Genomic DNA, 27,731 nt, shown 5'->3' with positions numbered 1-27,731 from the left:
TTAACGGCATTCTCTGTCTGATACCTTTATAAACCAGTAGATTCAATGAGGCAGAAGACCCAATTCTGTGTTGTTGGTTGGTTCGTTCCCAGCTGCTCAGACTTGAAATAATCACACAGAAACTGTATTATTTGCAACACTTAAGCCAATAGCTTAAGCATATTCTAGCTAACTCTTAAATTCTAAACTAACCCATCTGCATTAATCTGTGTATCACTAGAAGGTGGCGGCCTACTGGCAAACTTTCTGCGGGTTCCGGCGGATGCGTCTGTCTTCTGTGGCAGCTCCATGGCTTCTTACTAACTCTGCCTACTCTCTCTCTCTATTATATCTCTTCCAGCCTGGCTATATTCTGTTAAGCCATTGGCCAAAAGCAGCTTCTTTATTAACCAATGGCAATAAAACATATTCACAGCATACATCATCTCCCACATCACTATGTCTTTAAAAACAGAATAATAGTACCTAATTAATATTTTATTCCAACATTTTTAAGATTGTAGGTTGTATATTTTGTCAGTAGAGTACTACTGCTTTTGTTAATAATTGAAAGAGGTTTGTGATTCATTTTTATAATTTCTGTTGAGTATCATCCAATCCAAAAGAAGGAAAATAAAAAGAAAACCCCTACAGATAAATAATTGAGCCTGGCTCTTGGAGACCTGTCTCTGGCTACCCGACCTAGCCCCGCCTCCTGCCCAGCCATGGCTAGCGTAGCAGAGTACTATTGGCCCTTATTCCTTAATCTGCCTCAACCCATCCCTTGCTTCTCCATCCCCATCACAACCCTATATAAGTTCCTGCCTGATGCCATTAAACGAAATTCCGCTTTGACAAACTCTGGGCTCAGTGGGTTTTTCTCCCTGGTGGCCAGAGGGGAAGACTGGGTCGTTTAATACTCACCATCTCGTTCAGTTCCAGGAGAGTCCAGTGATCCAGCTCTGCCCCCACCCACTCTTTCTACCAGAGAACCCTGCAAACAACTACAGATGCTCACCCAAAATAGCAACAAAAATCATCATTGCCGCCACCTGTTGTCCAAGGAGGACTTTCAGGGCCTGAAGAGGTGGCTCAGCAGCTAGGTCCTTTGATCTCATAGAAGATCCAGGTTCAATTCCAGGCACCCACATGGTGGCTTGCACCCACCTGAAGCTCCGTTCTAGAGGATGCCAAGCCCTCCCCTGGCCTCCCTGCAGAGCATGATAAGAAAGCACATAAATGAACACATGGAAATAAGCAAATTTTTTCTTTCAAAAAGAAGAAAATGCAAAAATGTTGGGGAATATGGTTAGCAAATTTTAAAATAGAAATTTGGGAACTTGAAATGTGTCTCAGGAATGAGTCAAACACAAGCACAGATATTTATCTTTCCTACTTCTTAGATAATATTCAATCAACAAATGTGTCCCTTTAACAACCAAATTGCATGTGGAGTCACCCACTAGAATTTAATTCATTTGCAAATCCTTTCCCAGAGACTTTGAATTTGCTTCTAACTTTACTTTTGGGATCCAAGTGGGCTCAAACTATTTTCTCCCTGGCTCTTTGGGCAGTGCCCCAAATTACCTTCAAGTCTAGTCAGACAGGAAACATACTTGTTCACTGTGGAGAGAAAAACAATATTTTAATCAGCAAACTGGGGAATCGCGGTAATTGGGATATGGGCAAGACTGCCCTCTGTCTCTGCTTACAGTTTCCTTTTGGGAATGGACATGAAAACTCCCTAAATTCCTAAAAGTTCCAGAGCCATTCTTAAGGAAATGGAAGTATTTTTAAATATCAGAATCATGTTATGGTTTGTTCTTTGATTCCCACGTGAGCCCTTTGATCCCATCTTTGAGAGCAGAACCTTGCTGGTTAGCCTTGTTCTGTCAAAGCCAGGAATCCTAAGACAGCAGGTGGTCAGAGGACTCCAACCTCTGACCAGACAAAATCTGCGAGCCTGCTGAAGGCTTCCCAAGCAGGGCATCCACGCACAGGGAAGGTACCTAACTCCTCCTGGCTGAAGGTCATTTGGTGAGACAACACTCTGTTTCCCATGCATGGCCCATCTTTCTTGCCAAATGAGGGGATCAAAGCCATGACAACATGTCCCTGTGGAGTAATGTCTTTGTCTTTGGCCCCTTCCTTTCTGTCCTGATGGATGTAGGTGCCACCAGCTGCCACCATCCCTCGAGAGCATGCTGCTTTCAGTGTGGGAATGCTGTCAGCTCTCTCTCAAGATGACACAGCTTTAGAAAGGACAGAGCCCTGGCAAAGACCTGTCCCGGCAAGAATCCTGACTCTTCTGCGTCGACCCTGTGCTGTAGACTCTTGTCAGCCAGCAGACTTCCTCCACAGACAGGCTGGAACCCAAAGCCCCTTCCCAGCCTCCTCTGCTTCTGCTTTGGGGAAGAATGGTGTCTTTACACCCTACTTCTCATGGCCCTGTTTTCTAGCTAGTCTCTTCCCTAGGTCTCTGTAGAATGTACAGTCAATAAACACGTCCCTCCAATGCACAAGCTACCTACCCGTGGAATCTGCCTTCTCTTTCCTCAGGAGCTTTATCTTTTCCACGCCGCTGTGGTGTTGGCAACCCTGCTGCAATAATAACGGATCACCTGAGCTGGCCTCAGCCTCAGGGAGTCAGTGTGGGTCAGCGGCTCATGCTTGTTTACTCCTGAATGCTGAAAGTCTGCTCAGTTTTTAAGTGTTTCCAAAATGTGTATAACTTACTATTCTTTATGGGTTTTATTTTATCTATACCTCCCAAGTCCAGCTGGATCTACAGAATAGAGACCTGGATATTTGTGAAAACTTCCTTTTATGCCCTCTTTCTTCTACCTTTCCTCTCGACAAAATCAGGGACCAGAAAAGGGACTAAGCCATTGCCTTATTTCAAACATTCTTGAAAAATCTTCTGGTCGAACTTGTCACTTTCATGAGTCCATACAAATAGAGCTACTCTGTTTGTCCCTCCTTCCTGGAGTCATGCCAGGTCCATGGAGGTAAGTGGGAGGTGGGATTTATTCATGTTTGAAAAATTAGGTTGATTCTGTTAATGGTCACGGGGAAGAGCTCCTGCCTCTGCTTAGGCCAGGTTCATCTATCTCCGAACCTCTCAAACTATTCTCCCATCCGCTCTATCCAGTACGACAGATATGCAGAACGGCCAAGAATTCTATCATTTTCAGAGTCTTGCAGACCCTTCCCTCATTGCCGTGTAAACATCCCCACATCCACCTCCATCTCTCAGAAGTCTCTACTCGGTCACCCAAGCCACCCAGCAACAAACTGAGTCCCATAAGGTTGGCCACACCTCGCTGACCATTCGTCTCCCCACTGCCTAAAAACATAGTGCCTTGTGTGACACATGGCTGTGCGGCTTTGTGTCCCCTGCTTAGTATACTGCTCACCATGCACCAAAGCATACAGTAAGTATTTGGGAAGCCAGTAGGTGAAGGAGTAAATGAATGAGCAAATGCACAAGAAAACCATGTGACTGATTTGGTCAAGATCAAGACAAATCACATGCACTTGGCATTGCTGGAGAAAGATACATGAAGCATGCTTCGAGTGAAAAATGGAATTCTTTAAAAACATCAGTTTAGGGATGGAGAGACAGCTCAGTTAAAAAAGCTTGCCTGTGAGCACGGGGAGCTGAGTCTGGACCCCCGAAACCGAAGTCAAAACTGGGAGTGCTGATGTATGCCTGCAATGCCAGAGCTGGTGGGGTGGTCGTGCATGCCTGCAATGCCTGAGCTGGTGGGGTGGCTGTGCATGCCTGCAATGCCAGAGCTGGTGGGGTGGTCGTGCATGCCTGCAGTGCCAGAGCTGCTGAGGCAGACAGCTGCTTCCTGGACCATCCAGGCCACAGAATCTTGACAAACCAATGAGCTTCAGTTTCAGTGAGAAAGCCTGTCTCAGAAATACAAGGCAATCAAGGAAATATGTCCGATGTCAACCTGTGGCATCCTCATAGGTGTATGCACCTGTATGCACACACATACACATGCAATCACATACACTTGGATACACACACAGATGCAATACACACATGCAGCAACCCCAGCCAGTTATAAAATTTATGTCTCTATAAAAAGGTACTAGGAATTTACCATCTGGAAGATATTTGCTAATATATGCATAAATATTAAGGAAGAAATTAGAAGATGTAGGTTTGATGCTTTTTTTCACACATTTCCATAATGCTTGAGTATTTCATATGGAAACAAGTCATGTTTACATAAACCTCCTATTAAAAACAAGCTGTAAATTTTGGGATGATATACAAATGCGAAGATTAGCATTTTGTTCTGAAGACTTCAAGCTAGAAGCTCCTGAGGTGGGGCTGTGGTGGGTGGGTGGGGGCAGCATCAGCCCCCTCCCCCCAGTAGGATGGCTTCCTGGGAGTACAGGAGGTAATGCTTACACGCAGTGACCAGAAGGAAGGGGGTCTCTGTGCCTAACACATTCTTCTTAATTAAGAACTTGTTTTCCTCGTCTCTGCAGGAGATTTCTGCTGCTTCCTAATGCAAAATACAAATGAACCGGAATGAAAGTGACAACTGTGTGTTTCCTGGGGACTGATTGTCCCTTTTATTGTTTGAAAAATATATAGACACTATCTTCATAGATGGTGGTCCTGGCTTTAGCGCTTCTTCTACCCCAAACATCCTCAAAGTGATATGCAGATTACCTTGCCTGGGGAAATGTCCTGAAATCTGATATGCTTTAGCCACAGCAGGCCGGGGTTAGCACTTGAGCAGCTCCTGTCAGTGAGGAAGCTAGGGCTGGGTTCTAGGAAACACAGAAATTCTCACACCAGACGGGAAAGAAAAAAGAGACACAGCCCAGCTGTGCTTTAATAGAGGAAGGACAAATAAACTGCGCGTTGTCCTGTTGTGAAAAATAAGACGGAAGCTAAGAAGAATGAGCCGACCTCTTACCAGCGTGAGCAAAATACGCAAGACACTATTGGATGTAGGAAGATCCAGGTAACTCTATTTGCAGCACACACGCGCGCGCGCGCGCGCGCGCGCGCACACACACACACACACACACACCTGTGGTTTATCTTCCACTGGATTGAAATGTGTAAACATGTGGGAACTCCTAGAAGGGCACAGAACATTGAAAAGCTTTCCCCTTTGCATAAAGCAATACTCTTCAGTGAGGGCCGGGGTTGAGATCACACTGAGACAGGGCTAAGACCTTTGAGTTTAAGGAAAGCTAGTCTCTCACATTACGTAGGACTTCAAATGCATCGCACTACTGCCTGACACAAAGGATACGACCAGCAAGTAGAGCTGATCTGTTTATGATGTGCTGATTTAGTTAGAACATTGTCCACATTGTCATATAGGTCAAAGATGTACGCTAAGAGAAAGATGCTTCTCTCGTTTGTACACTTGAGCTGGATGGGAAACGGTTGAGGCTGGGCAGCCATGCTGTTGTGGGGCTGCCTGCTACACAGCTCCGACTAGAGCAGGGTCCACCGCCCCCAAGCAAAGCACCTTTCTCCTTTACCAGCCTCTAACAAAGTGTTTTAACTACTCCATTCGTTCCCCGTAGGCAGCAGCATGACATTTCCATGGCAGGGAAGCTTACGTGTACTCCCTTGTAGAAGTAGATGGGCTCCCGGCCACACAATTTGATAATTGAGAGATCCAATTGGCTGCCTCTGATGTGGGAAAATGGATTTATTTGAACAGGGCTGGAGTTTGGACAAAGGGTTTCCGGCAGCCGGGTCAATAGCCCTAACAGACTGATGACAGGCCAGGAGTGTGCAGGGGAGGGCAGGGGCGGGCAGCGGCCGAGAAGCTGGAGTTTGGATCTGCTGCCTCTGCTCTGCCGGGAAGTCCTTGGAGGAAAGAGCCTGATTTCACTTCCTTCCTGGCAAGTCATTGTCCCCCAAATCAGGCCTCCTCCTGTCAGCAGGACAACTGTGTCTTCTGTTGCTGTGGGAACACTGTGACCAAGGCAGCTTATAGGCAACTTCTAAAAGGACACGTTTAACTGGGCCTCGCTTACAGTGTCCGAGGGTTACAGCCCACGGCCATTATCAGGCAAGCATGGCAGCAGGCAGAGAAAGAGCAAGTCTGGACCTGGAATGGGCTCTATTTCTGTGCTTGGAGTAGATGCCATGTTGAGCTCTTTCTGTCTTGCCAGCTCCCAACCTCCTGAGTTCTCCAGCATGATATGAACTCACTGTCCCAATGGGACAACACTGAGGGCCAGAACCAGGGACAGCTCTACCCTATGAGAACTAAAGCTCTACCTGCTAGATGTACCCCACACCCCGGTGAGATACCCGAAACCCACCACCTTTCCAAGGAAATGCAGGGGGTGTAGGTGTGGGACACTCGGGCCCACTTTGAAGCCCCTGCCTAGATAAAAAGATGCCATCCGATCTTGCTGTTCACATCCTCCTGTCAGATACAAGTCTGCTCACTAGGGAAGTCTTCATGTCAGGGGAAGTAGTAGCTGAGCTGGGCCGATGACAGCAGCCAGGGGCAGCTGTGACAGCAGAGCCTGCAGGGGCGGGAGAAGCAGCAGTAGCGTCAGCAGGAATGAAGTGTCTGACACTGCGCCCCAGTGTCTGCGTTCTGTGCGCTGGCACCCAGTTCTCGAGCTTCGGGCAAGGGGGCTGGAGGTTAAAATACACAGACACACACAGACAGAGAGAGGGCGACACGGGTCATCCATGAATTCCCTAAGAATGCCCCCTTTATTGTGTTCAGGGGCAGATTATATAGAGGTAGCCACGCCCCAGCCAAACCCACCAGAAACCACTCTCCTGCCATCAGCAACTCCTGAAGGTCTCGTGCTCAGAGCAGCTGTAGGCACTCAGATCAGGGGAAAACAAGTTGTTTACAAGAAATTCAGGATCTGGGGTCTCACTGCTCCCAATACCTGGGAGCCATGTGGGCAGAAACTGTAGGATCAGAAGCAGCTAAGACAGGGAGGTTAGAAGAAGTCCCTGAAAGCCAATGATGACAAATTGTAGCTCCAGGCTATGATTGTGCCCCAGCGAGCTGCCAGGGGCCAAGCACTGTAATGCTGGTCATGTTCGGGGCCAGTGGTGCCAAGGGCTGTGACACTGCCATTCCCTGCTGCTGCCCACACTGGCCGTTGCTTCAGGGCAGGCATCATTAGCCACTAAGTGTACAACTACTGACGCCAGTCTAGAACTCAGAGACAGGAGCGAGTCTAGCCTTTGGCTTTCAAGAACTGTCCATACTGAGCAAGTCACCCTTCGCTTAATCACAGTCCCCATCTGGACAGAGCCAAAGGCCCTCTAGCAGCTGACTGCTGACAAGCCACAAGTCTGAAGGTGCTGTGGAGTTAACAGAGCACCGAGAGGCAGGGAGGGTGGCAGCTAAGGAGCTCAGAGAGAGCCAAAATGCTGCATAGATAAGGTCCCTTCAACACTTTAATTCATGCAGAGGGGCAGGTAGGTTTTCATAAAAGTGCTTGTGGTCTTTCCAGCCTGGAGACACAGGGAAGTGACATCCATGCATTTGACTTGGTTCTGAGATATGGAAGGGTTCCACAGAAGGAAAAATTCCAGAGGGGGAACTTTCTGAACTCTATTTACTCTCATCTCTGTATAACCCCGAAACAGTGGGGCATGAAGTAGGTGGAGAGCTGGTAGCTGACAGACAGAGCTCTGTATCCAAACCCAAGCAGATGGTTCAGAGAGAATCTGTGGGCAGCAACGCTAGCACAACAGCCTGCTAACAAAGGAAGCAGCATTCACTGGTGCAGATGCAAGACTCCAGACTCACTCCAGGATCCTTCTAACTCTGCATTCAAGATGTCCACATGTAATCTCAGATTGCCTGACTTTCAAAGAATCCAGGGAAAGAGGGGGCTGAATGCAAGACTGCTATTACTCAAACAATGACACCAACCCACAAGAATTTTATAGCAGCCAAGAGAATTATCCCCAGTGAAGGAAAACAAACGAGGTTTTCACCTCAGGGAAAATGCAGCAAAAAGACAAGAATGAAGAGCAAATTGAAGACAGAGAGCTGAAACGGGTAAATGTGAAAATTAAAGAAAAACTCATAGAATGGACTTAGCTGAATGAGCGTAACAGAGACAGTAAACAATGTGAGATCAACAGAAATTACAGATCAACAGGTAAGTGTAAGAGTTTCAATCTATACCACCGAGAGAAATTAAAGAGAAATAACAGAAGGAATGGACCACAGTCATGGGTCCAAACTGCTCTCTACATACGGATGTCAGCTCTGCCCAAATTCGATCTGTAAGTTCACTGAGTTTTCTGTGGAGCCACAAGCAGTCTGTTTGGGGCACTCGGGTACAACATTGTCTATTGCTTTGTCTCTGGGTCTAAATATCTGAAAGAGCCAGCTAAAGTGTCAGGGATTGCAGTCACAATTCTTGCACCCCCTGCCTGGACTCTGATGCAGCAGAATATTGCTGTGGGGGCCTGTAGGGGGAGAGTCGGGTTACCTCATGGTAGACAAAAGCAAGGGTCAAGGGAAGAAACAGGAACAGTCATCCCAACTCCTAAGGTTTCTAAGTTTTCCCAGAGCAGTCCCACAGAGAGGTGCTAAGCCTGTGACAGGTTCGCTATGGGTGTGGGGACATTTCACAGTTAAATCGTAAGACCTGACAAGCCAATTTTGAAATGAAATATGAGACCAAGAAAATTGAGATAGCCTTGAAGAAAGTGAAAGGACAAGTTATATCGAATATGAGGTTCTTAGGACCACGGCTAGTTTTACAGTGCAGTGTTGAATCGAGGAGAGACAGAGGATCAATGGGGCGCAGAAACACACACACACAGGTGTGGAGCCTGGTTTGAGAAAAGCAAAGCTGCAGAGAAGCAGGGAAGGGTTGGGCTTTCTGGTAAGCGGCATTACAATCAGACGATAGCCACTGTAGAATACTTGATCTTATTTCACACACGCAGAGTCCGTCTTTAGCAGCTGTTAAGATGGCTTAGTTAAGACTGAATTCTGACTGGGCAGTTCTGGCACACACCTTTAGTGCCAGCACTTGGGAGGCAGAGGCAAGAGAAATTCTTTGAGTTAGAGGTCAGCCTGGTCTACAGAGCAAGTTCTAGGACAGCTAAGACTACAAAGAGAAACCCTGTATTGAAAATCAAAACAATAAAACAAAACATAACAAAACAAAAGCACACTCTATTTAATGTGGATGCTGGAAACCAAACTTGGGTCCTCTGGAAGAGCAGAGCAGTGTGTACTCTTAATCTCTGAACCATCTCTCCACCCCAAACTCATGAATACTTTAAAAAAGAAAAGAATGAGGGGCCAAACCCTCCTTTTAGGAATAACGCTATCAGTGCAGATGGTAAAGATGGCAGAGGAAAAATTCAGTTCAGATGATGAGAAAACTAAGTGTTCAACCTTGGGCCACCAAGCTCTGACCATCTACTCTGAAAAGAAACCAGCTCCATTCACGCTTTATTAAACCTCTAGCAGATTTTGATTCCTTATAGCCAATCCAAACCCTAATTTCTATAAAGTCAACACTAGTTCACAGCACCACACGGGACCTAGTGATTGATGCTGTGTAATAATCCTTCTGTACACTGTGAATATATATTACTGTCATTGGTTACTAGAGAACTGACTGTCTGATAGCCAGGCAGGAAGTATAGGCAGGACAGCCAAACTGAGAATGTTGGGAGGAAGAGGGGCAGAATCAGTACAGTCACCAGGAGATGCAGAAAGAAGCAAGATAGACATGCTGTGCTGAGAGAAGGAAGGTATCAAGCCACGTGGCAAAGCATAGATAAGAAATACAGGTTAATTTAAATGTAAGAGTTAGCTAGTAATAAGCCTGAACTATTGGCTGAGCATTTATAATGAATACTAAGGCTCTGAGTGGCTAACTGGGATCTGGTGGGTGGGGCAAAAAACTTCCACCTACAGATTGGTTCCAGGGATGGTAAGAGAAATCACAACATAGAAAACAGAGGATTGAGCAAAGAGATTCTAGACAACCAAACAGAAGCATGGAGACTATTAGGGACAGAGACAATGGGGCAAAGCCCATTTTTTATTTCCCAGAAGAACTTAGGTCAGCTGCCAAGTTTGTGACAAAGTTGCTACAGCTCCAGGCTTCTCTTGTTCTGTGAAAGGGTAATGTTATGGCCACTGTCAAAATGAATACTGAGTAAATATGTATGTATTTATTCAAATTGACTATGACCACTCTTGTACTAGGAGGCTTCTTGTGCATTTCTGAAATAATCACACAGAAATTTGTATTAATTGCAATGTTGTTTAGCCAATAGCTTAAGCACACTTCTGGCTAACTCTTATATCTTAAACTAACCCATCTCCATTAATCTGCGTATCACCACATGGCTGTGGCTTACTGGGTAAAGTTCTGTCCCCTGCTTCTGTCTCTGGCAGGACTACATCGCATCTCACTGACTCCACCTTCTTTCTCCCAGCATTCAGTTTAGTTTTCTCTGCCTAACTCTATTCTGCTCTGTGCAGGCTCAAAGTAGCTTCTTTATTAACCAATGGTATTCACAGCATACAGAGGGGAATACCACATCACACTCTTTGATGAAAGTGTCATTTCCAAAAGCCCTTTGCTCTTGAGTGCAGTCAGTCCAGAACCCTGAAAAGTTGTTTCTCAGAACTGAGCTTTCTGTGTGGAATGCAGGGTCTTGAAGGAAGGATTATGAAAAAGTCAGGATAAGTCATACTCATTTCCAAAATCAGATTGAGCCCAGATTATTTTTCAAGTCCGCTGTGAAGCAAATCAAAGTTGTTTTTAAATGCATAAATCCAATAAGCCAGTTGGACTCAGGACTAAACCTGTATCTTTTCTAGAACAACTCAACCAGAAAATCAAAAGATTCCCTAAACAGAAACGGAATTGAGCAGTATCATCACTGCATTTGGCTCAAGTCCTTGGATCTTGGGAGGAGGCGAGGGGCTTGCACAGGGAGAGCTGGCCTTGGGAATCACAGGGGAGGCAGAGGTTCTGTGAGCCTGCTTCTGTGTAGAATGTAGAACAAAACCTTGACTTGCAGAAGCAGCTCTGGCTTACAGATAGCGATTTAGCCATCAAAGAAGTTGACCTATATTTGTCTGTACAGACTTTGCACTCACTGCTTAATGGGGCCTCAGGAAATCAACTGCGACCAGAGAAGACTGCAGAGTTTGGCCCAGTGTGTTGTTCTTCCCACGACTGGCTGTGTACCTGACAGCTACGATTTGTTACAAAAAGAATACAATGTTTTCTTCTTCGAGCCCGCTCCTTGAGCCTAGCAAAGAAAGCGTGTACCTTTCCAAACACCCACAACAGTGCCGCGTTTGATCAAGGGGAAGTTTCACTGGTGCAGACACCTAGGCTGTCAAGAAAAGTATTGTAATGCAAATGCATCCTCCTCCTGGAACTCAGCTATTCAAAGAGCTATAGAGGAGGAAGGAATGACTGCTCAAAGCCAAAACGCAGAAAGGAAGCCTGGCAGTGCCATAGTGGCTTGTCTCTGGCGTCAGCACAAAACAAAAAAGATGGTTTACCTGAAAGATGGTTTGTTCTAGAGGAGTAGATGTGAGAGTGGCCGTGGCCAGAAATCACAGCCGCGGATCACCCCCAATTCCTCGGTCCAGTGTGGTAGCAGATTTATGAAGCTTTTCTAGCAGCAGAACAGACTAAGTCATAAATAAAACATTTCCTTTCAAATCCATTGGTGGAAATACCAGGTAGGCGGTTAAGGCAAAGCAGGGAGTCTCTGCTGTAGCCTCAGATGCGACCTAAGGACATTTGGAGCTTTCTGGCTAAGTGGAAGCTACCCGTCTTTTAAAATGTCGTCGTAAAAAGTTTCATTTGTTAGTTACAAGGTCAGGCATAGATGGGCAGAGGATGACCCCTAAGGAGGCTAAAGATAGCCCAAGACAAATTGAAACCAGGCACTGGACCTGGGCCTTCCCACCTCTCCACAGGCCTTGAGGTTCTAGTCAGTTTATCGGCTTTGCGGAAAGATCACTATGCGGTGCGTTTCTACCCAGGAACTCTGGTTCATACTGGGAACCCCAGATTCTCAGAAGCAGAAATAGCTTTGTGTCATTCAGGGACAGCACTCCAGCACCCCACACATACCTCTGCCCCCACTTCCCACTGTTCCATTCACCAGAACCCTAAGATGGGATACAAAGTCCTCTGGTCTCCATGTGTGGAGCACCCAATCTTGTCCGTGTTGGCGACACTCTGAATGGCCACTGTTGATGGATCCATTTTTATGGTGTCTTTCACTGTGCTAAGTAAGCACTGCTGGTTTGGTGGAAGCAGAGAAATGAGCGAGCTCACTTTTCTGTAAAAGTGCAAGGCTACTACTTGGGGACAGTTCAGGATCAGAGTTGCTCATAGCAGAGTTTCCTGAGAGGTAAACCTGGCTTTGAGGCTTCTGGGATGGATTAATTAGTGAAGCTGTTAGGCCGCAGGATTGATAACGGGAGGTCTGAAGACCATTATGGGCGTGCCCTCCCCCCTCCTAATCGTCAGCGGGTAAAGCCAGGAGCGCCAACTGCAAGACTGCAGTGACTGAGGAGGGGATCGCTGGCTCTGGGTGGATGCATTCCGTTCTGCACATGCGTGCTACCTAGCCGTGGCGGTCTGAGAAAGAACAAGCACGTGCCTCTCCCTGATCCTCCTGCAAAGGTAGCTAACCGGTTAGAACTTAGTGACTGCAGAGATGTGGGAACAGGCCAGATCCAGAGCCTGTCTATGATTTATCAGCAGCCTCCTTCAGAGCCGTTCTTTGTCCATCTGTGTCTGACTCAGATGTGAAGCTTGGATGGTTTAAAGGACCACTAGCTGGCACCAGCTGAAAAACAAAGAGCGCCCTCAGGTAGCAGCTGCGGCCAACGGCAGAAATTCCTCAGCTTTGCTGTCCCAGATGGATCTGCCAATCACCTGCGCAGAGAAGTCCTCATCAAGAAGAGCTCCCTGCTCTCGACGCTTTAGATGTAAAGTCTACCTAAAACATAGTTCAGGATAATTGTAACTGTCGACTGCCTACCCGCTCCCTTTGAGACTGTTCTGCTTTATGCTAATAAACCCTACCTATCTTCCATTTATGCTTGATGTGTCTCATCAAAATTCTCCAGACATAAGGACTGGGCAGCTAAGGGTGTAAGGAATAAATCACCCTGGTCCACTTTCAGTGTGAGCTCATCAAAATATGAAAGTTTAGCAGGAGGTACCAGGCCCCTGTCTTCCTTGGGTGTCAGCTGGCCCCTGCTTACCCAAGTGCCTTTGGTCTGTCTTAGGATTGAGAAATCAAAGTCTACTCCTTGACTGAGCCGACACCTGAGGAAAAGGGGGGGGTGACCCCAAGATCCTGGATGATGGGGACTCGGTAGATGCTATGCTAGATGAACAAGAAGGCTGTAACTCTCTGAAATACCCAGACTGTGTGGAAGAAAGAGAAGGAATTGTTCGGTGTCAAACTTGAGGGCCAGCCATTTCATCTTTTGTCTGGGCTGACACCTGCCTCTAGAAATGTGAATAGAAATGGCCTCACTTTTGCCATCTGAAGTCTTTGAATTTTGTTGCCTTACGAGGTGAGACTGAATTGAGGGGGAGGGGCACGATCCCATTCTGTCACCCTGGCAGCCTGAAGAGTTCTCTTTTAATGTCCTTGGACTTCAATTCAAGCAACATTAAGTCCTTACTTTCAACACAGAAGAAAAGCCCAGGGTGAGCCAAAATGAAGCACAGCCAGAGCTAAAAATAGGAGGAGGGGGAAAGAATAAAGCACTCAAGAGCATGGGTGTGGACTTATGAAGAATGACAGTTGCTGTTTAAGCCATTTTGATGGCTCTCAAAACACATCTCAAAAAGTTGTGAGACACTTCTCCTTTCCTCTCTCTTTGATAAGGGAAGCTCCAGCATGGCTGTGGGCGTGGCTTGGATGGGATTACAAACTAGCATGTTAAAAATCAGGAGCTGCAAATTGTACCTGTCAATCACCTGGCCACCCCTCAGGAAGGAGGGTTTAACCTAAGCCATGCTTATAGGATGGGAGCAATAACTGTCCCTTAAAAGAGACAATGTACTCTCCCTCCCCAGAAGCTCACCAGCATCATTGGATGGGCAGAATAATTATCCCTTAAAAGAAACAATGTACTCCCCTTTCCCAGAATCCCATCAGCACAGCTGCTTACAGAACTGCAGCTGTGCAGCTTCTTCAGCTTCCATTTCTTTGAATTACTCAGAAAAGAATAATTTCTCCTTTTCTTCTTTCTCTTGCTGAGGACACGTTCCTCCGAACCTCTCTCTCTCTCCTATGTGGGTGCTGTCCTCCATGCCTAACCCAATCGACAGGGCTTTCTCCCCTGCTCCGGCAGCAGCTGAGATCCAGTGTGGCTGCTCTGGGGTTTTACTTCGTATCTCTAATAAAACTGTCTTCAAGCTCCTGCTTGAGTCTGTTCTTAAATTCACTTGTTAATGAGTCTAAGAACCCTAAGATGGGACCCCAGTTTCCTTGGTAACAGGTAGGAAGTCCAGTGGGGCTCCCTCATATTTCTGATAACAGCAGTGTTGCACAGATGGAGGTGTCTGGTGAGATTCCTAGAAAACTGTTGGTTTACAGCTGGAAAAGGAGAAAGGATGCAAGCTAATGTTAATTGCGCCGGATTCGTGATTTTCTGCTGGTGAGAAGCGTCATCTGGATCCAGAATGAGGGGCCCCGTTCCTTTCTCATGTCCCCTTAATTTCCCACTCCAGTCTAACAAGACCAGGACAAGGTCCAGGTGAGAAAGCCAGAAAGGATGACTTGGTGCCTGAAGGGCTTTGATCAATAAGACACCTTCCCTTTGAAGGTTGAACTGCTGTCTGCAGTGGGAGCTTCCCTATCCTGTCTCTGAGCTACAACCTCAGACAAGGCTGTGAAGGCATCTGCTCCCTTAAATTTGCCTGATGGCATCTGCCGAGTATGAAATCCTTGTCTGACCTCCAAAGTCCTGCAGGACTTGGTACCTGCCTAACTTCCCCCGCGACCCCTAGCCCCCACACACCAGCCTTGTCTCTGTTTCCCTAATAGACCATGCTATCTCCACCTGACCTTCACACCTGCAATTAGGCGTCATCTCAAATTCTAAGATCTACATTTACTTTGGAGACAGAGCTCTAAGGGAACAGAGAGGTTAAGTAATTTGCCTGAGATCACCCATCTAGTACACATCTGGGCAAGAATTAGAACGTAAATCGTGAAGCTGCAGGATTTGGATCCCCGTAGTGGCTCCAGAAGTGTTCACTGAAGGAACCAGTTTGCAGAGGAATGACTCCAAATTCAGTTGATAAAGGAGATGTGTGTGTGTGTGTGTAGGAGTGTGCGAGGTGTGTATTTAGTTTATACCTGTGACAGATGCTAATGTTTATTAAATGTTTATTATAATCACATTCTCTTGTTTTGCAGATAAGAGATCTGAGACTTACAAATTAGTAACGGATAAAACAGCTAACGAGCGCCAGAATCTGGATTTCAAACCCTTTTAAACACTCCATTGTGCTGCCTCCCACGTGCAATCAGGAGTAGCAAGTGCTGGAAGAAGAATGAAGAACATGCCCCGCACTTGTGGAGTTTGGTCACGTGCACCCCAGCACACAGACAAAGCCGTTTCAAATAAAAGAGCAAAGTGGATGGGATTTAGATTCTCCTCTCCTTTTCCTTCATAAATTCAACCCGAGCTAAGGTATAGAAAATGGCCACTGATGGCAGCTGCAATCTAGCTCTGCCAGACAATGTGTCTGTTCTCAGGGCTGCGACGTAAAAGGCTCACGATTCAGAACAGGGACCTTCGGGAGTGCAGAGAGTCCAGCTCCTTCCGTGTTGGGTCATGTCCCCAGATCTTCTCCAGCTCCCTCCAGCTCCACCCCCCCCCCCCCCCCCCCCCCCCCCCCCCCCNCCCCCCCCCCCCCCCCCCCGGCTGCCCTGGCCTCCATTATTAGCTCTGGCCCTGGGATGTGGCAACAAGTCAGCCCTTGTGGGATTGGCAGGTCTCACTTTGGGAGACAATTGGGTTCTGACCTCGGGCACTGGATTGACGGTTCTTTTGATTCATTCACCAAAATCCAAGCAGCTGTATTGTGCCAAGCCTTGTGTAGAGCACTGGGCACAGACTCTGAGCGGCACTGAGTAGCTACGCAGGATCAGCCCCCGTGAGACCCACTGTCCCCCTCAGCGGAACAGGAAATCAGCACTCAGTGACTAGTGGCAGAATGAATTACTGCTGAGACAAGCACCAGGAATGTCACCAGAAGACACTCTCTTCGCCCCTTCACACTGTCCACGGGTCCCTCCCCCCATCAGTGTCCAGTTCTGGAAGGCAGACCCCCAGCTGAGAGCCAGCTCAGCTACGCCTTTCATCCTCCATCCAGGAGTGGTGTAGTTCAGGGGACCAGGCCTCCCTGTCCTCATCAATGGAGAATGGAGCTTGGCTGGCACAGTGGCTTTTGTCACTAACACAGAAAGAAAAAGGAGCCTGGGAAAGAGAAGAGGATAACAAAGGTTGGAGACCTGAACCCCCAATGTTCCCTCCTCGCTGGGTGATCTCGAAGGTATGCTGTTGTCCACAGAGCACTCGAGAACAAGTCCCTTAGAGGCGAGACTCTGGCACCAAAATTCCTGGAGGTGTTTCCAAGGGAAGCCGGCAGGGCTGAACATTACCTGATCATGGGAGGCAAAGCAAGAGTTTGTCTAGGCAGGCTCCTTCCCAACATCCAGCTGGACCAGACTGGCATGGAGTGGGTGAGAAGACAGGATGAATGTAGGCAGGCTTACCAAGCTACCCCCAGTGGAGCAAAGGTTGAGACTTACAGGGTAGTGGAACCTCTGTGCCTCCAACCCCAGAGGATAGAGAGGGGTGAGGGAGAGAGGAGCCCAGAGCGGATCTACAGGTAGACATCTCTCTGTCCCTTAAACCTGGACAGACCTCAAGTCATCTGGAATCAGCATGTGTGCGGCCGGGGAGCTCCAAACTACAATTCCTAAATAATGAAAGGTGTAAATTCAACTACATGTAAAGTCTGCATGGAACTAAAATAAAGGTTGAACTGATTATAGCAGACAATGCCCAGTTTAATTGTTGCTGCCAAGGTCATGCATGGGGGCTTAGCTGGGGAAATTCTTCCGTGTTCCAGAAGCCAGTGTTGGCCCCACCAGGACTGTTCCCATCTTTTCCTCCACTCCATCCTAAGCATCACATGTGAGTGCTGGTCACCCATAGGGACCATCACTGGGAGGGAAAAGGAGCCATGACTGAGTCTCGGCCCTTCCAACAAGCCCATTGTCTCTATATACCAGGGCCCGAGACCACAGGAAAACGAGGGCAAACAAGGCGCTCAGAAAGAGTTCACACATCTGAGCCCACAGACTCACAATCTGGCGAATGACAGGAATTATAGCAGAGTTTCAGCGCTGCTTCTCTGGAGTGATGTAATCGCGTGCCTGCACAGGAGATACTCATCTGTGTGATTCTCCCGGGGGGAGCAGCAGAATGGACCAAGCCTGCCAGGGATGGGACCGTGTTTACCCAGCAAGTGGAGCACAGCCTAGTAATTCATTTCTATAAGACTCTCCGCTCAGGGATTGTGAAGACCGTTTACAACGATCGCTTTGTCGTAAAAATGACTAGGGATCCCCAAAGACTGGGCCGATAACTTGCAGAAATAAAAAACAGCCCTTCTCAGTTCTCTTGATTCCAGATTTGCCAGAGCTGTGAGGAGAGAGAAAAAAGGGGAGTGGGAGAGATGGAGGGGAAGGAGAAGGACAATATAGAAGACAGGACTTAATTCTTCTGAATTTCAATTTCCCCATCAAAACTGTGAAATTATGGGAGGTCCAGTTTTATGCCCAAAACGGGATACTATTATTACCAGAAATGTTATGGCCGTGACAGGTACCTTGGCTTTTCACCAGTAGGGGGCTGCGTGAGTCAACATAGTAGCATATGTTCTATCCTCATATTAATGAGCCGTCTAGTGCACAGCAGCCTCCTACGCTGTAAATTGTGACCCAAATGGGAACATGACCTGAACATGGAGGTTGTAAACATTTTTCAAAAGAGTAGAGGGCATCTGCATGCACAATGAGTAAAAATTCAGTAGAAAATCAAATGGTTCATGGGTCTCAGGTGTTCCTGGCTGCTGTCCTGTGTGGCACAGTGGCTTCACCGAAGCCCCTGCTCTGAACACGTGACATGCAATATTTGTACTGTGCACGCCATCACACAGTGCGGTGCCAACGGGCATTGCCTGAAACACCTCGGCTGGCGCAGTGTCAGAGAGCAGCCCCTGTCGGGGATCGCAGTGTTCTGAGCACCTAGTTTCCTACACACATCCAAACAGAAGAGTCTAACGACAGGAAGCAGGTGTCGGATATTCCCCACCATCACTTCTCTGCGTGCGTCGGATAAGTCTGTCTTTGGGTTTGCAACATGTCAGAACATCTGACTTTAAAGACTGCTGTTTGGGTCGATGACTTGTGTTTCGTTTGAAAACGATCATTAAAGGAAGGAGAGAGGTTTCCGCTATTGAGCGCCGGGACTGATCTTGCAAGAGGATCTGGGTTCAGTAGCTCTCAAGCCTGGTGACTCTCAACTGTCTGCAGCTCCAGTTCCGTGTAATCCAATGGCACCTTCTACCTCCTCAGGCACTGTGCACACATGGTTCCCATTCATGCACGTGGGTAAACACTTATACACACAAAAATAAACCTTAAAATGACCAAACAACACTCACAAACCTAGGGGAAGCAGTCGAGTGTAGGGAAAGGTTGAAGAAACATTGTCCTGGATGCTCCTAGGAGGCTGTGTGAGGTTCTGGAAGAGAACGAGGAGAAGGGGTTTTCTTTGCACACCTCTTCATCTTTCGAGTTAGCACAAAGAGCACATTGTTACAGGAATCGGCGAGGAAGAGATTGCCTCACAGTCTAGAGCTACTAACTTGCTTCATGTGCGAAGTAGCCGGTGTGATGAAGCCAGGACAGCAAGCGCTGTGTCTGCAGCCAGCTCCATCACATAGCTAGAGCCTGTCTGCAGCCATGTCTGTCACATACAGGCTTCCACACTCTCCCATCCCCGCTGTACAGGCTCTCACAGACTTGGTCGAGGAGCTTGAGGTTGCGCTGCTGGAGAGTGGGGCACCTGAGATTTGAACCGAGATCTGGTGGACAGAGGGATCTTGGAGGAGGCATGTAGCTGGAGGGATGCTAGACAGCAAGAAGCTGAGCAGGAGGACCTTGTCCCGGCGTGTCAGGGGTGGTGAGTGCTCTTCTTCTGTGTCTAGTGACAGAAAGGGCACTAGCAGCTGTGAGACGGAGCAAGGGGCGACTGGCCTACCTGGCACGTGAGACTTTAACATCTCAATTCTCGAGGCGTGGGCACGTCCGAGTGAGCTCCTGTTAGCCGCATCTGCTTCTGTGCAGCACTTCCTGGAGTCGGCTGTTTGTTACAGCCTGTCTGGAAGCCTGTTATCACCATCAGCTGGCCTGCTTTCCTGTGCCCAGAGGCAGGCCAATTAAGGACACTCAGCCCTGCCTGTGCACAGCATCATGCAGTCAAGTCTTATTAATTCGGAGTTTTGTGACAATTTGACAGAAGGCTGGCTAGAGCTTGTCTCCTACAACATCTGTAGATAAAAGGCTTTCAGGGTTTTTTGTTTTCTTTTGGGTGAATAAGAAAAATAGAAAAGTAAACATGGACAGTTTAACCTCCTTGAGATAAGCAATGGTTTTGGTCTTATTTGTAAAGAAATTAAGCCTGGCTCTCTTCCAGATTGCTTTTATTAATGGCAAAGGCAGACTCAGCAAGTCTTCAGGCCGTAACTTCTAAAATATTTTCAACTAACTCCACCTGCTCTGAGGTGATGGTCTATTCCTCACCCGTGTTTCGCCAAATGAAGGGATGTTCTCCAAACATAACAGTATACCCTGACATCACTGCCAGACCCCAACCAATGGTGGGTAAGCTGATCTACAATCTCTTCATTCTGTCTGTCTGTCTGTCTGTCTATCTATCTATCTATCTATCTATCTATCTATCTATCTATCTATGCTTTGGTTTACTGTCTCTCTGAGAGAGAGAGAGAGAGAGAGAGAGAGAGAGAGAGAGAGAGAGAGAGAGAGAGAAAGGGAGAGAGAGCCAGCACAAGCAAGCTGCATCTTGTCTCAAAAAAGACAACAAACACAAACCCCCTCGGCTCATCTTTCCGAAGCACACCCCCAGCTTCCCTGTCACCACTTTTTCTGCCTGTGTTTCGAAGCAGCTTTTCCCACCTTGCCCATCTCTTCCCGACCATTTCCTCCAAGGCAAGACTGTCGGTATTCTTCTTCATCCTCGGGCACCAGCAGATGGGGAGGGCAGCCTCTGCGTCCTCAGGACCTACTCATTCCTTCTCTCAATCTTCTGTCCCCACCATTGACGAAGGGCAGCAGTGACATTCTTGCAGTGAGCACAGCGCCCTTTCTTCAGCCGCCTCAGGCTGACCTTTCCTGGTGTCTGGCACCAGTTGGGCCAGCTCGCTGTCACCTTTGTGGAGAATTCATATTACTGACATCATCCCCTTCCCCGCCTCTAATTGTGGTTTTGTTCCCTTTCTCTGTGTCTCCTTTCTCTCTTTACTCCCTGTTATGCCTTTGACATAAGCGGCCCTCCAGAAGACTCTTGTGTTGAAACCTGGCCCCAGTTGGTCGCACTGTTAAGAGATGTCTGGGTCATGAAGACAATGGCATTTTTGAGGACACCTCCTTGTGGTAGTGTTTGTTCCTTCCCCTTGACTGTAAATGAATCTTTGTGGGTATCCTCAAAAGCTATAGCTAAAGTCGAGTTTCGCCTTTTTACCCCAAATCCAGCTGACCAAGAACCACATGCACACCCTTTTCTCATGATCTATTCTTAGTAGAACTACTACCCTCTTGGTCTACAGAGCTCCTATGAGCCCTAGATTACAATATCTCACCAACTCTCCCCTATTCCACGGTACTCCTTAAACAGACTTTATACAACAAGCTTTATTGATTCCTTGACATTGGACCAATGCAAACAGAATCACAAGAGGGCTGAGTAAACCTCACCTGGTCATACCTTTTCCTGAACCTAGAAATTAGTGTCGGACAGTGATGTCACCAATACCATGTTCAATACTGTGTAAAATGAGAGGCTGTTAGACAAACTGTCAGAGAACCCTGGCTCAGAGCGAGAGCATAAACAACGAGGCAGAAGCAAAGCTTGGCCTAGCTCCACATCAGTGAGGACTCGGAGTGGCAGCTCCGAATCTGACATTTATGCATGTCCGCGAACACCACTGAAAACAACCAGACTATTGATTTTACATCTGAGCCCAGAGGCAAAGTTGCAAGTCGTGGGTTTGTAAAGAGGGACAAAGGGCAGCCTCGGCCCCTTCCACGCACAGGCTCAGCCCTGCTGTGGAACGGTTCCCATTGGCCAGTTCCCTGTGACGATTCCCCTCCGCGCAGCCTTGTGCTTCCTAGGTCCACCATTCCGACCTCCATTCTCTGCGATGCTGACGCGGGTCTCCTCACGGGACTCCCTTCCCTCCCAGCTACTCTCCGAACCGTCCCTTACCAACTGACACGGTCTAGCTGTCTCCTCCCAAACAAACCTATGTAAATTCCTGGTTTCTGGAAAGAGCGAATGGTATTTTCCCTCCCTAATTTATATCACTTTCACGAAGGTCATGTAAGATAATTTTCTCAAAATTTCAAGTGCTTACAAAATCACAGAAAGAACGGGCAAATTAGGGAAGAAATTAGAGCCAGGGTTTGTGCTAGAGGTTCTCGCTCCATAGACAGAGGCAATTCCAGTGTTTTCTGGGCCCCAGTGGAGAAAACCCATTATCAGTCAGTGAATATGAAGGTGTTCCATAGACAAGAATGCATGCCACCTAAGAGAACACGCTGCATGTCGGTGTGGGGACCCAACAATGACAAGACAGAAAAACCCACAGACAAGAAAAGTGGGCTCATCGGGAACACTGAAATAACAACGCTCCTATTTGGAATGGACACAGGGCTGGGGGACGGCTCAGTGATAAAGGAATGTCCAAGCAAACATGAGGACTGAGCTCAGAGTCCCCAGAATCCACATGAGAATTTCAGTGGACACAGCCGCCTTCTCATAGCCCCAGTGAGTGGGAGGCCAACTCGGATTCTCCTGAAGAAGCCAGCCTAGCGGAAATGGCCGACCCCAGGTTCAGTGAAAGACTCTGCCTCAAAATCCAAGGTGGAGAAGGATGGAAGAAGATATATGAACTCAACCTCAGGCCTCCATCTCAGCAGTTCATACATGCACCACACCCATTCAAACAAGCACACACACACACAGAACCAACACAGGTGGAACTATCCCAGAAGTCACCGCACAACACACCTCCAAATGAAACTCTCGAGTGTCCTTCTGTGGGCTGCCTTCTCTTTCCTGTGGAGTAGTTAGTTCCCCAGTGTTTGGGACTAGCACTGGAGACCACGACCAAGAGCCTGTGCCTCCAATGACCCAAGCACGGGCCTTGGACCTGCTCCATACTCAACAGTTGTCTGAACAGACAACTCAGTTACACACACATCAGTAGGGAAATAGTCAGCCCGGATGAGCGCAGTTCAACAGAGGGCCATTTAGAGAATACCAGTGTATTTCTTGGCGGGCTTGTGGTAAGAGAGAACAAGGTGAGGAAAGGAGAGAAAAGAAAGCATGGTTCATAATGAAGTGATGGCTTCCTGCAGCCGCTCTGCTGCACCCTCCTAACCAGCTCGGTTACTCTGCTTTCGCCTCAGGGCCCACAGAAGACCCTGAGCTTGGCTCATGGGTTCTTTTTGTCTTGTTTTATTTGTGGGTGGAGAGCAGAGACAAGGTCCCGCTGTGAAGCTGGCCCTGAGCTTGCATCCTCCTCACTAAGCCTCCTTGGTGCTGGACTAGCAGGTGTGTGCACATCCAGCTCCCCAGCTCTGTCCTGTGGCTCTTTTGCCACCCTGTTGAAGTCTATGAACCTTTTCTTGGAATCCCATTTGTCAACACACAGTGGAACACATAAAGTTCCAAACATTGCTGTGTGGTTGAGAAATGAAAAACAAAATTGTTCATTTTTAAGATATGTTGGCCATGGTGGCACACCTTGGAAATTTGAGTTAGAAGATTACTATGGGTTCAAGAACAGCTTGGGGTATGCAGGAAATCCCTATTTCAAAACAAACAAACAAAAGGAATATAACTGTATAGATTCTTTGTTATTGAATTTGATAAGAGTAGAGGGAAATCTAATAACTACAATTCCTCAGCACCGATGAACATAAATACTAATATTGATAGAATACTGATGGCAAAGTTACAGGTGTCACTGCTGACAGATCGGTGTTTATATTAATAACCTAAGGAAACTCTAATTTAGAGCTAGACATCGAAAAGGAAAGTTGTGATTTTCTTCCACCCAAGCTCACAGGCACTTTGATCCTTTCACAGACCCAACAGATCCACATGCAGGGGGGAAAACGCCCAAGCAGTTCAGCTTCTGAGCAATTCCTTTGGATTGCTCATTATGAAAACACATAGACCCAGCAACCTGTATGTGGTATGGGCCCTGTCACTGTTCTATGGCTGTGAAGAGACACCATGACCATGGCAACTCTTATAAAGGAAATATTCTGTTGGGGTTGGATTATAGTTCCAGAGGTTTAGTCTGCTGTCATCATGGTGGGAGCACGCGGCATGCAGGCATGGTGCTGGGTAAGTTGAGAGTTCTAGTTCTACACCCTGATCCACAGACAGCAGGAAGAGAGAGACTCTGGGCCTGGCTTGAACGTTTGAAACCTGAAAGGCCACTCCCAGTGACACACTTCCTCCAACAAGGCCACACCTCCTTATCCCTGTCAAGTATGGCTACTACTTGGTGTGTAAGATATGAGCCAAGGGGGCCATTCCTATTCAAACCACCACACTCCTCAATTTTTATTTCCATTGGCCACAAAGACTTCTAGGAGCCACGACTGAGATGTGTGTTGCTTGGCCTGCTTTGACCCCTCCTTTTGTCAGTGAGACATTCATTGCAGCGACATAAAGCCCGACTGAATGACCTCAGAAGGGGGGAGATTCATTTTGTCTCTGTGTCTCAGAGGATTGTATGAACAACACATCAGGGCTGTGTCAGTGAGGGACATCACATGACATCCAGGAAGAGCAGAAAGGGAAAGAGTCAGAGACCTTTAGAGGCTCGAAGGGCCTGTCCCCAGAACTTTGTCTTCCCGGTAGGTCTCACTTTATAAAAACATTGTCACCATCTGGGAACCACTGTTCAGTACATGGGAACTTGGGTGTTAGATTTCCTCCTTTATGTTGTGTGTTTGAGCGTTTGCCTGCATGTGTGCATGGGGGCCATATGCAGACAGTGACAGCAGAGCGTTTGCCTGCATGTGTGCATGGGGGCCATATGCAGACAGTGACAGCAGAGGTCAGAAGAGGGCGTCAGGTCCCCTGGAGCTGGAGTTGCCATGGCTGTCTACAACCATGTGGGTGCTGGGATCTAAACCATGCCCAATCGAGAGCAGCCAGCACACTTAACTGCTGAGCCGTTTCTCCAGCCCATGTAGGAAACATTTATTATTTGAATCAGGATGTTCTGCAATTGGGTTTCTATTTTCAACTCTTCATAAAAATAAACAATGATTAATTGAGGCTGTTATGTCTCATAAAAGCCTTCAGTGAGGAACCTTACATGCTAACCAAGTAAAAGGTGTTAAAAATAAGAAACACCACAGAGAAGGAAGTACTTATAGTGTACAACCTTATCCCCCAGGCATAACTGCTACTCAGATTTTGATGTGTGCACTTTGAAATTTATATACAAATGTAAATATATAAATACTTATTCCTAACCAAAATGATTTTTGTTTGTAAAATATTGTAAACATTCTCTTATAACCTATTTTATTTCTTTAAAGATTTATTTATTTTTATTTTATGTATATCGGTGTTCTGTCTACATGTATGTCTATATTCCATGTGAATATAGTAGCCACAGAGACCAGAAGAGGGAATCAGATCCCCTGGGACTGGAGCTGCAAACACTAGCTGCAGTGGTATTATGATTCAAATAAAAAATGTTTCCTACATGTGGGTCCTCTAGAAGAGCAGACCGTGCTCTTTGCTGCTGAGCTTCTCTCCAGCCCTGTAAGTATGTTACACCATTAATCACCATCTATGTCTTTGTGCTGTGAAGATATTCTATAGCCTGTTTAAATATTAAGATTTCAGAATTATGGCTCAGTGGTTAAGAGCATTGCCTGCTCTTCCAAAGGTCCTGAGTTCAATTCCCAGCAACCACATGGTGGCTCACAACCATCTGATATGCGCCCTCTTCTGGCCTGCCGGCAGACACACAGACAGAATATTGTACACATAATAAATAAATAAAATATTAAAAAAAATCTAGCTCTTTAAAAAAAAAGATTTCAGAATTATGTTGGCCAGTTGTGACATGATTTAACAAATTCTTATCTTATATCTTTAATTTGTTTTATGTCTCTCATAGAGAAACAACATTCAATAAAATAAAAACATTTCCTGTTCTAACTTTCTGCAGCAGTGAAGGGGGATTCATTTCTGGCACTATAAACAGTCAGAACCCACAGCCAGCAGATCACAGTCCCTCAGAGCCTGCGCTTATTTTCCTAGGTGTCTGTTTATATTCATAGATTTGCGCTGCTCTCAACCTTGGCTGGAGAAGATTCTTACGGCTATGGGCAGTGATTAATGCAGAGACTCGGTTACTTGTGAACTGGGAAGAATGTGAGAGTCCGAGAATGAGGAGACCTGCCAGGAAATGCTCTTTTGAATATGATGCTGCAGTGGCACACATGAACTCAAAGCTGCTGCGGTTACCAGCATGACCTGTACTAGATTAAATCAAGGAAACAATTCCAGCATGGATGAAGGAGGGGCTACTGAGGCCCCACCCCTAGCTGAGGAGCTCTTGGCCTTTGATGGTTGCTGCAGGAGAGAGCAGCTTTTCTGCGAAAGGGAAGTAGCCACTGGTAAGTTGCACACATCCTAGTAGATGTCCCCACAGGGTGTGTATCTGGACAACACTAAGTGGAGTCAGTAGGTTATACAAATAAACAAAAGGTGCCTGGCACTCGGGAGGCAAAGGCAGGCGGATCCCTGTGAGTTCGAGACCAGCCTGGTCTACAGAGCTAATTCCAGGACAGGCTCCAAAGCCACAGAGAAACCCTGTATCGAAATAAATAAATAAATAAATAAACAAAAGGTTCCCGAAGCCAGGAGGGAGATGTGGCGTGGCTCCCAGAGGGCCGTTGGAAGGAGTGGAGAGGGCGTATGATCAGAATACATAGCATACAAGTATGAAGGTTTCAAAAAGTTAGTTAAAAATATTATCTAAGAAACAAGTTCAGAGACTGGGGTAGAGCTCAAGAGCCTGGCACGTGCGCACAGGTCTGGCTGGGTTCAAGCCTCAGCACTGCAAAAACAAACAAAAATCAGCCTTGTTTACCAAGAGAGGTGTTGTCAGGCATGGGTGGCTCATGCCTGCAATTCTAACACTTTGGAGGCTGAGGCAGGAGGATTGCAAACTCAAGGACAACCTGAGCTATACAGTAAGAACCTGACTTTGAAAGGGTGTTGGAGATTCAGGTCATGAGTGAAATGCTTGCTGAGCATGAGTGAGGCCTTGACCACATTTGGGTCAACGCAATAATATATTTCCAAGAATGAGAGGAGAAATAGAACTCAAGGCTGTCACAGTCCTTGTCTCATGTGATTACTGGGGACACTAAGTGAAACAAAGAAGCCTCATACGTGATAAATGTGTGGCAGGCTTTGGCTACGATGTGTTTGCTATTTTTCTTGGTTGTTATTGTACAGGATAGGTCCCTGTAATAGATCCTTTTTTGCAATGTCATAAAACACTATGACCAGCGTAACTGAGGGACAAAAGAGTGAACTTTGGCTTGCGGTTCCAGAAGGACAAGAGTCTGTCATGGCAGAAAGACATAGCAGCAAGCATCAGGAGCAGGAAGTGGGGGCTCACATCTTGAAGCCCAGGTGTAGTAATATGTTGTTCATGATCTAACAAATAAAGCTTGCCTGAAGATCAAAGTGCAGAGCTAAGCCACTGGATAGCCAGAGAGGCCAGGCAGTGGTGGCTCACACCTTTAATCCCAGTACTCTGGAGGTAGAGGCAGACGGATCTCTGTGAGTTCAAGGCCACCCAGGGCTACACCAAATTGATCCAGTCTAAAAGAGAAACAGAGCCAGATGGTGGAGGCTCACACATTTAACCCCAGTTCTCGGAGTCACACGGCTTTAATCCTAGTACTAGGAAGGTGGAGACAGGAGTGATATAGGTTGGGCAGAGAGAGGAATATAAGACAAGAAGAGATGGGTGCTCAGGTACAGTCATAGTTAGTAATCTGAAACAGTCAGTCTGAAGACTAGTAGAGACAGCACCGCCCCTTTTTGGTCTGAGCATTGGTAGAGGTAAGAACTCTAGTGGCTGGGCACCCTGCTTCTCTGACCTTCAGCTTTCACCCCTGACAGCTGGCTTTTATTATCAAGGACAATTAGAATTCATGCTACACACAGCACCAAGTAGAGAGAGCAAGCTGGAAGCAGTGGAAGGATTTAAACATCAAAATCCATCCCGATGATGCACTTCTTCCAGCAAGACGTCATCACCTAGGCCTCCCCAAGTTCAAATGTCTGAAC

General features: G+C 47.0%; 1 long non-coding RNA gene across 2 annotated transcripts in view; it reads right to left on the bottom strand.

Annotated features, from left to right (window-relative positions):
- LOC126502735 (uncharacterized) overlaps window positions 1-27,731 on the bottom strand; it is an 87,729-nt gene that overhangs the window by 11,117 nt on the left and 48,881 nt on the right. The window contains exon 2 of one of the 2 annotated variants that reach the window (XR_007592037.1): window positions 6,304-6,513. The exons of the other annotated variant lie outside the window; for it this stretch is intronic. This is a non-coding gene — a long non-coding RNA (uncharacterized lncRNA). The remainder of the gene's footprint in view (window positions 1-6,303; window positions 6,514-27,731) is intronic. 2 annotated transcript variants of the gene reach the window in all.

The sequence above is a fragment of the Alexandromys fortis genome, unplaced genomic scaffold, assembly GCF_014885135.2.
Source record: "Alexandromys fortis isolate MF-2015 unplaced genomic scaffold, M_Fortis_MF-2015_v1.1 scaffold_1, whole genome shotgun sequence".
Lineage (NCBI taxonomy): Eukaryota > Metazoa > Chordata > Mammalia > Rodentia > Cricetidae > Alexandromys > Alexandromys fortis.
This window is presented reverse-complemented; position numbering and strand designations above follow the sequence as displayed.